The 10,104-nt window shown below is 41.5% G+C and overlaps 1 long non-coding RNA gene across 9 annotated transcripts; it reads left to right on the top strand.

Moving 5' to 3' along the window:
* The first annotated feature begins 891 nt into the window (after positions 1 to 891).
* Positions 892 to 7,385, top strand: LOC123151543 (uncharacterized). 9 transcript variants are annotated; one of them, XR_006475699.1, is made up of 9 exons: positions 892 to 1,553; positions 1,670 to 1,757; positions 2,382 to 2,559; positions 3,471 to 3,655; positions 4,554 to 4,684; positions 5,115 to 5,455; positions 5,595 to 5,684; positions 6,234 to 6,548; positions 6,992 to 7,385. It is a non-coding gene; the product is annotated as an uncharacterized lncRNA (long non-coding RNA). The 9 variants fall into 9 exon arrangements; XR_006475695.1 differs by having other exon boundaries at positions 3,471 to 4,684; positions 5,115 to 5,142; positions 5,240 to 5,455; positions 6,992 to 7,299; XR_006475694.1 differs by having other exon boundaries at positions 3,471 to 4,684; positions 5,105 to 5,142; positions 5,240 to 5,455; positions 6,992 to 7,299.
* Positions 7,386 to 10,104: the final 2,719 nt, after the last annotated feature.

The following is a 10,104-nucleotide window of genomic DNA, read 5'->3' as shown; positions in this document are numbered from 1 at the left end:
GCCAGGCCAACAATGTGGCCATGTAGGGAAAGTATATAAATTATCCCTTAACTGTAGCGAAAGTATAGAAATCGTCCCTGAACTTCAAAACCTCCAAAATATAGTCCCTCAACTATTAACTGCATGGTTTTCGTCTCTGGTAACGCTTAAAGTCATTTCGGCATGACGTGGACCCTATTTTGACCAAAACTAGCCACGTGAAACCGGTTTTGACTGCCACCTCACTCGAGTGACTAAGTGCATCTGCTGGCTCTCTCTCTCTCTCTCTCTCTCTCTCTCTCTCTGCGCATTCTTTTGATCCCCTTTGCACGAACCCTAGAGCAGCGGCGGAGATTCTCCCATGGGCAGCGGCACCGAGCAGTGAGGTGTGACTACTGCTGCCATCCAGGAGGAGATTTAGGCGCGAAGGTCGCTGGGTGAGCACTACGGCGGCGGCACGGCGAAAGCGACGATCTAGGCGGCGGCAGCGATTCCAACAAGGGTCGCGTGGTGAATCCTTTGACTAGGTTAAAAGGTGGCAACCTCGGCTAATTCAAGCCGCTCTTATGGGTCTTATTGTTCTTCACCATCCATTGCTCTAGGCCGCTCGGCCCCCATTCCGTAACATGAGGGACCGCAGGATTATCTAACGGCGGTTTATAACTGAATGTGATATGTAACCTGGATCCGTATGTAAGCCGAACTTTGTTATGTATGATAGATTGGGTTTGCTCAAGCATTTCACTCGCGTGTTTGTCCATTTTGTCATACGAATTTGTATCTCTACTTCTAATGTCTCAGTTGGTAGGTCGCTTTTCGGGTTTTATTTTTGTCTCATCATTTTCGTTCGGTTTTTTTTCGCTGTTTTTTTTTCGCCCTCTTCCCACCCCACCCATCCACGCAGCCACCCAAAAAAAACCCCACACCCGAAAAAAAGCTCCATCGATCCCATCTATCGTTGCCACCGCCGCTGCCATCCGAGAGGGAGACGCCGCCCCCGCCGCTGAACTCCGGGAAACGCCGCCGCCAAGTCTCTAGGGCAGGGCGGTTTCAATCCCTGCCGCCGAACTCCGGGAGACACCGCCGCTGCGGCACAGGGTAGATTTCGCGTCTCCACGTGGTCGCACGCACGCCTGCACCTCCACTCCCCCCTCGATCCCGATCGGATCTTTCTCTCCACAAAAATCGCCACCGCCGGCCTCCTTCGCTCGACTCGGCCATGGTGAAGCTGCACCTCCCCCAATTCCTCCCGTCGTCATCGTCATCCTCCGTGCGACCCTGCCAGATTCCACGATTTGGGGGTTCCCTATGAGGAGTCGGCGTGTCGTCCTCATCACAGGCGGGCGGGTGTTGGCATGTGCGTGTACGGAGGAGCTCCACCTCACCCACTTCAGCTTCCTCCTGTCGTCATCATCGTCCTCCGCGCGACCACGCCAGCTTCCATGGTTTGGGGGAGCCTTCCCTATGAGGATCCAGCGTGTCATCCTCGTCGCACCCTAATTAGGTTCCTGGTGTGTCCACACCCCGCACCCTAATTTGATTTCGACTGGAGTCTAGGACGTCAGCGCCACCAGGTACGTACATCTGGTTGTTCATCTTTCTTCCTCCGAACGAGCAGCGACCTATGCGTTTCTGATTCTAGATTTGTCCAACGATTTGCCTGATTGTTTCTCCTCTCTAATCTCTATAGTTTACTAATCAGGTCGTTAGCACTGCCGTCCAGGTGATAATAAACGCCGTTCACCACAACAAGAGGTGAGAGGCAGATTCCAGATAAGGTATGCCCTAGCAGGTTTTATGAACCAGAGGCGAGAGGCAGATTCTTGATGATGATTTTTAACTGGATCTTATATTATCATAGCTTTATGCTAATTTCCAAAAATAATTGTCCTTTTCAATTTTAGTACTGTCATGCCATCTCGAAAGTATGCATTGAGAAGAAATTGTTGGATGAGATAGATAGTTACTATCATTACTAATTTACTAATTTGCATCTCGGATGATTTTATTACTATTTGATATGCTTAATGATTTTAGATGCCCTTTTTTGGCCTCTAAATTTATGTCTACATAGATTGATTATTATTTAGACCTTTATACTAAAGGCCCTGGATTTTTGTTTCGCCCTGGGCCCCTAAAATCCGAGGACCGGACCTGCCGGCAGCACTTGATTCTATTTTAGCTGCAACCAAGTATCTACTTTAAAGTTATATAGATCAGATTTTGTCGATAAAGCTGATTTTCCTGATCCTATAATCCTTGTTCTGTCAAGCCAAACATGTCATTTTCTTTAAGTTTGCATGACTGTATTTTTTATTTGTCAATTTTCTAAAGTTTTAAGAACACTTCTGTTTTTCTGTCGAGCACTAATAGAGAGAAAACTGTTTTCTTATTTTTAACAGGGAGCAAACTGTGTAGCAAGATCAATAATGAATGGTTCAAGTCATGTGTTACAAGTTACAATGAGCAGGTGGTACTCAAGTCCGTTGATGATAAGGATATTATTCGAACATTTACTGCAATGAGGTCTCGGAAAGGGCATTTGCCTCGTGATTGTCTTTAGTGCGCTGTCGGTATTCGGTATGTTCCATCTGACCATCTATATTCTTGCAAGCTTTTGATTTGTAATATATTCAAATAATTTGTATTTAAAAATTATGGGTTAGTAGATCCGTTTTAATTTGCATTTCTATTCTTGCAAGTATTCGGTATTTGCATTCTTTTGTCCATGCTTTAATTCCTAGATCCTGTTTGTTTCGGCAGCATTGTTACTTTGTTGTTTCTTCTGCTACAAGCCCCATGGTTATAGTAAACCTTCTTATTTTAAGCATCCTATCAAACCTACTTAAACAAACGTGTGCCTTTTTGCCCACATCTTCATGCTATTCATCTGCATGTTGCCTTGCATATATATATTTGGTCAAAAAGCATACGGTTTCACCACAACGGGTAACACACAGGCCATATGTGTCCTCTGCTTATGGATCTGTACTTGTGTTTCGTATATGCTAACCATACTTTCTGTTGCTCTCACCAAACTCTCGTGTTAACTGTTGAGTGATGGGATCAGTTCATGACCTAACTAAAACCTCTGATCCAACACCTCATCACACTTTTGGTCAGACATGCATATTAGGCCAACGGCACATTTTAGTGAATGAAAACTATGAGCTGAGAATAAATAGGCGCTCTGTTTGGTTCAGATATTTTCATACATAATTTGATGTACTTCTCATGGATATCTTCTTACACGTGAGCTTATTTTGAAGATGATAATAAGTTTCTGCCTTAGAGTTAATGCATAGTATATGACCGTCAATCTCCAGTTCGAGGAAGATTTTGGAGCAGCAACATACAAGCAGAGCTAAGATTGGTCCAGCCACTTCATTTATTTTCTGAAAAGGAATTGATGAATGAGAGTATATTTTGAGAGATCCATCTATATGGTACGTTCAATGCTGATTTGATAATTTTGCGCATGTCTCGTGCAGGCATGCCAGCGCCTTCGTCGACCTCCACTCGCCAATCTGTAACGCCTATGCCCGTGGTGGCGGGTCACACTCTGATGCAGCCGTGCACGCCGCCGCTACCAGACGACACCCCCATCGAGTAATACACCCCAGTCGAGATTTTCTATATCATCTCTGCCAAGGCGCAGTCATCGGAAGAGATTCAGGTAAGATTATCCTTGTTTTCTACATCAAATTTTGCATGTTCATCTATCTAATCTTTGATACTACATTTCTTAGCTAATGTCCTCCTTGCCTGTACCATGTTCATATGATTAACAAAGGCTTGGCCATCTTAATATAGTAGCCCGTGAGGTGGATATATATACTACTCCCTCCATTCCTAAATATAAGTCTTTTTACAGATTCCAATATGGACTACTGAATGAATCTACACTCTAAAGAATGTCTATATGCATCCGTATGTAGTCCATATTGAAATTTCTAAATGGACTTATATTTAGAAACAGAGGGAGTACTTCAGTTTGCATGAGAGAATAATCACTTATATGTGTGCCTTGATATTATAGTAGGATTGCTTGGATTATTTCTGTAGTACTTTGTCCAAAAATGTTGGTCTAATCCCTAGCTCACTTGAACCTGGGTGAACAGTAAAATAATTAAAAAATCTGATGTTTTTTAGTGTGAAACATTGACAAATGTTTTCATAGCGAATAGAAATTTTTCACCAGATGACATTCGTGGAAAATATGTCCAAAAATAGTTGCAAATTTATCACCAGATAACATTGTGGAAAATAGTTGCGTCCGTACAGTGTGTTCTTCGTCGAATTTGTGTTTGATTTTTTCACTATATATTACTTCTTGCTTGCGCGAGGGTGGTGTAGATTTGTTATTTTTTGCCCCGAAAAGAAGGTAGCCAGATTAGTAGTCTAATTGAGTAGATGCTGGTGAGGGAGAGTTACTTGATTTTTATTGAGTACATTATGCTCTGTTTTGTGACGAGGTTTGAAATTTGATGGTTCTGATGTGTAATAGAGGGGGCAAAAGTGTTATCCATTTCATTGTTTCTGTGCATGTTTACGTTGACCATCGGTGGCGGGAGGCGGCATTGCTGGCGGCCGAAGGGGTGCTTGTGGAAGCAGGTGGAATAGTCGGCAACTGTGGGGATTCGTTATTCTCCGAGGTTGGCGGGCTCGACGCCAGGCTCGATGGGGCTGCGGGATTGTCAAGCAGGTAAAGTTCGTCAACTCGTCCAGTTTGATGCTTTTCAACTGCTGGATAATGGTTTCGTGCCATGCGTCGTCTCCATGTATTTACTAAAACATTTACTATGCTCTTCTATTTGGAGAAAGAAGCATGGTGCAGCCTACCAAGCTGGGGAGAGCCATATAATGCCCATCTTGGAATTAGCTGTTCGACTGAGATGTGCTGGACAAAAATATTGCCAGTTCCTTTGAGTATGCTTGACTTGTATAATGTGATTTTCATTTTTTAGAGTGAATTACATAATATATAGATATGCATTATTTTGGCTTTAATAACTGATTTTCTCATGTTCAGAAACATGCGAGGTTGGGGGGGGGGGTCTTCTAGCATTCCAATCTGCACTACTTTTGCTTTGTTTCATCGACAGACATCATGCAATTGAAATAGTTTGATTCAGGACACCAAGCGTTTGGGAAAGTGGCATGGTGCTGGTCCTTGAAATTGATGTTCTTAGTGATTTATGATGGAGTTTTATCTGAATTTAACATCGCTGTCCTCAACATCAATTTTGTTGACTCATAGACGGGTGATTGCTCAACGATGACTGGAGACGATCTTCGGTATTACAACTGGTTTATACCAATGGGTTATTTGCATCTCAAGTTAAATTAGTCACTGTTGATCAACAATGAGATGTGGCCATTGTTTGATGGATCATTGATGATACGGATGTGCAATGAAACAATGATATACCCACTGTATTGGACCCGAACACCTTCCTGAAAATTGTTCTGAAGGGTGAGACACTGAACCACCACACAATTTCAGAACTATATCTTTATATTATATCTCTTATTTTCCCTTATTTGAATTTTATAATCCTTACTTTTCAATACATATCTAAATAGACTTGATGTTTTTGACTAATGGGTTGCAGGGTTAGCACAAGGAAACTATTGTTATGACTTGCGAGGTCTGCTGGAGGTGACCGGATCCGGATGACTTGAGCAAAGCTGTGAAAATTCACGTATACCGTTTACCAAACTCAATTTGTTTGGTCTAGATGCATGACTTTTAGAATAAATTTAGATTGTATGTTTACTCATTGTCGTGATCTTTGTACATCTGTAACTACACCCTACAACCTGAGCCACTTGACGACCTGCAATTAGATGTTACAAAATATAGATGCAATATGTTAATTCTAAGGTGGCATAAAATTCCTAATAATTCATACCTGAAATAAAATTGTGATTTATTCACTATCTTACTATCATATCCGCGTCGAGCACAACCGAACGCCTCTATTTCCGGTGAGGCCAACTATCCAGAATCCTCCCACCATCTTAAATCCATTGATGTTTTTCTGTTAAAGGCTTTGCTCTATGTAGATACTGAAATTAGCAACGCCAAACTTTTATTTTGGAAATATCACTTTTTTGTGAGAACTGGAAATATCACTTTAGAGTACTTTGGTCTGTAAGTGTGTTGCGCTGCTGTATTTTAAAGACGCGGTTTGTATTGGAAAAGATTACATTAAAGATGGTGTCGATCCTGACGACGGGCTGCCTTGCAGGGCAAGGGATGGGGGTACAAGGCATGGGTCTGCGGCGCCACACCTTGCTGTTGCCTGCCGGTGGCCAGCGAGCTGTGGCGGTGCTTCTCTGTTGCATGGCGAGGGACTGGGGTGCAAGGCGTGCATCTGCAGTGCCGCTCCTGGGGCATGCCTCTCCCGCGACATTGCCAGCATACACAACATACCTTGCTACACGGGGATTTCCTCTCTGAACTAAATATTATGTCATAACTGAATATTACGTCTGAAGACTGAAACAACTAGAAAGCTTATTGAGACTATTCATTGATGGTGTTTCTCTACTACACGAGGAAGGTAATTGTCGTTTATGTGCTTCTTTTCCTATTTCAATGCACCATTGTGTTATTTTGGTTGAAAAATTAAAGTTTCTACATATTTTCATGGTTTATGAAAAGTAGCTGAGATCCGTTGTTTTATTCCTACATATCGAGGAAATTCTGGTGAAGATAAAGTTGGTGTTGTTTCTCTTTTTTTCTGCGATTTAGTACTGTTGACATAGTTGCTAAAATTTATCATTTCAAAAGATCAGTGTAGTGGTGCAGGCTAACAAAATCGTATTGTCTACAAGCCCGAGGTACACAAACATAACAACTGATGAAAGAAGAACACATTTGTAACTTGTTGCCCACTGACTATAAACAGAAGAACATTGAAACACTCGTTATTGCATTATATATTTTAGTTGCAATAGTATTTGATTTTGCATGAAGAAATATGTTGAGTGTTTCTTCGTTCAGTTTCATGTGCCAATTAGGCATGGACGACGACGGCCATGATCCCATCATCGCAAGCTCATGGGAGGGAGACACACGTCTCATCCAGTGTAATAGCACGCTCCAAAAAATCCCTAACCCTCCATGGAGCCATTGCCAGGGTGATGAGATCAACACCACCCACCAGCACCACCACCGAGCTGTAGACGGCGTGTCATGGTGCTCCCTAGCTCTTCCCGCCTCTTAAGAGACCACATGGCGTTCTGGCAGTTCTGGTGCAGTTTTTGGCCAAGGCTGGAAGCCAAGAACACTTTAATTTTGATCATGGACGTGACATTGTGGTCGGCGTTGTGTGGTGCAGTTCAGAGTTTTCTTGCCTGGCGTATAACAATGCATGTTCAATGGGGTAGCCTCTTCTCAGGCATGAGTATCCGATGCAGAACTTGAGACCACAGTCAATTCTGCTGTAGGGGCTGTGTGTAGAAGATAGTAGTAGCAAACATAGAAGTCACTTTGGAAAAAAAGTGTGCATATATTGTTGTACTAGAGATCCATTCCTATATTTCACTGATATGCATGGTTGAATTGTAGTATGTGTGATAAGTGAGAATAATGTAATATGAAGCGAAACGTGGTGGACAGGGCTTCACATTGTTGTTTTTCAGTAGAATATGATGTTCGTCTCTTTTTCATATGGACTACAATATGGTCAATGGTAGCTTGCTGAATAGGTTAAGCTAGACCCAAGACATAATTTCACGGCGAGAATTGACATGTTTAATTTTTTATGGAAAGAATATTTGCTGCTAATAATTAATGATACAAGTTCTGATGTGCAACATTATCTTCCATGTATATAGATTGAACAAAATATAAGCTGAAGTGGAATGTCAAGCCTTAATTTATACTAAAGAATGATATAGGTTTTCTCTATGTGTAGAATAGGATTATTTTTCCTTGGAGAATCTACTAGCTGGAGTGGTCAATGTCGATATCCTTGTGCAAGTTCGCATGATCTTAGCATGAACCAACTCACAATGTTATCTCGAGCAGTGCTTTATTCACTTAAGTATCATTTTTAGGAAAATACTAGGTAAAAAGCCTATTGCAAAAAAATTAGACGCGAAGTTTATAAGGGTTACATGTATGCAGTCTACACGGGCCTATCTAATGTTAGAGTTTCATGCCTCTAATTATTTGTATTTATGTATTCTAGCTATGGATACCAGTAGCCTTAGTTCTTTTAAAGTACTGCATCTATAAACTTTACTATTTAGATATTGTATATGAAAATATCAAGTAATTATAAATGCCATTTATGATCACAAACAATCTTGTTGTATGATTGTTTTCATGGCCTTCAAAGAAGAGATATCCTAGAAGTTGAGTGCAGTTGGAGGGGCCTCAGTCCTTTTGAGCCAAGAAAAGTTGATGGGGCCTGTCCAAGCTATGAATAGTATATGGGAAAGTGTTGAAATATTTTGTGTTTCCATGGTTTCTAAATGGTAGGAGGTATGTGTAGTAACCTGTACGGTTTCAAGTGCCTAATTTCATGTGTAAAAGTTTGCCAGGGAATTCTGGTTGTAGAATCTTGGAATAAGGAAACAAAATCCTACATGTGTCATATTGAAATAATGAGTGAAGTGCACTGTAGGTCCTTGAACTATTTCAGGGGTGTGATGTAGGTCCTCAAACTATGAAAATCGTCATCCAGGTTCTCGAAGTGCAGTAAGTGTGTTATTCAGGTCCAAAATCTCCCTGACCCCCTCTAACTGGCCAGCTGATGCCGTTAACCGTGAACACTAAACAGTAAACCGTGAATAGTAATAATAGTGTTCCAGTTCCAACATCATTTCTGTTCATGGTTTATTGTTCAGTGCTCACGGTTAACGGCGCCAGATGGCCCGTTAGAGGGGGAGATTTTGGACCTGAATGACACATTTACAGCACTTCGAGGACCTGGATGACGATTTTCGTAGTTCGAGGACCTACGTGACACCCCTGAAATAGTTGGAGGACCTACGTCACACCCCGGAAATAGTTCGAGGACCTACAGTGCACTTCACTCTTAAATAATGGATAATAACAGACATGCTTTCATGAGATGATTAATCTTAAACATAAAAGGCCTCCATGTGCCACCTATCATTTGTAATGCCCAATAAAGAGTTCTATGTTTTTGTATGACTTTATTTGTTTTGTTCATTATATCTGGTCGTATATGTTACCGAATTACATTGCAAGTGAAGTGGATCTCAATATTTTCGTATGTGATTGGCTATCTTTTCTATACACGTGAAATTTGATATGCAATCGGTAACAACCAACCTGCAATGAGAAGGAAGGCATAGTGATGTAATTAGTAGCCCGATATTGAATACTAATAATAATATCAATAAAAGAATGTTCTCAATTTTTGAAGACCCGTGGCAACCCATGGGCACTCTACTAGTGCTAACTAGAGACTGTTCAGAGTGTAGTTTCGGGCATTTCTTTGTCAAATGGACAGAATACTAACTGGCTTCGTCATTTCTTTGTCAAATAGACAGAATACTAATTAGACGGTTTCAGTTTTCAGCATTTCTTTCTCAACTGGAAAGAATACTAACTAGATAGACTACCAAGTTGTCAAAAAAAAACTTTCCAGTTTTGAACATTACTTTGATTAAACAAGAGTCTTTCACATGTATGCCTCAAAACTAGACAGGGTCAAGAGCTCTGGCCCGTGCCTGGCCAGCCACCACCGCAGCGGCAACCGCTGTGCGTCAACCACCGCCACGCTTTAACCTCACTGCCCGCCAACAACCGCCACATGGCGAGTTTTAGTTAAAACTGGGTTCATGTGAAAACCATCCTTAAGCGTTACCAAGGCCAAAAACCATCCGGATTATAAATAGTAACCGAGGAACTAAGTTTCAGTGGTTTTAGAGTTGAGAGACGATTTTTATAATCTTGCCAGAGTTCAAGAATGAAAGATATACTTATCCTTAAAAATAATTACATGCAATTTATAGCCCTCATGATAGTGTTTGCGGCACGATGTTTTCTCAACAACAACTACGAAAAACATACCTGAAAAGAACGGCCCATTTGAAATGGGTGTAAGTTTATACATCTGTACTTATTTTATAGGTGTA

This window comes from Triticum aestivum, chromosome 7A (assembly GCF_018294505.1).
Source record: "Triticum aestivum cultivar Chinese Spring chromosome 7A, IWGSC CS RefSeq v2.1, whole genome shotgun sequence".
Taxonomy (NCBI): domain Eukaryota; kingdom Viridiplantae; phylum Streptophyta; class Magnoliopsida; order Poales; family Poaceae; genus Triticum; species Triticum aestivum.
The sequence above is the reverse complement of the archived record's forward strand: the minus strand, read 5'-3'. Positions and strand labels throughout refer to the sequence as shown.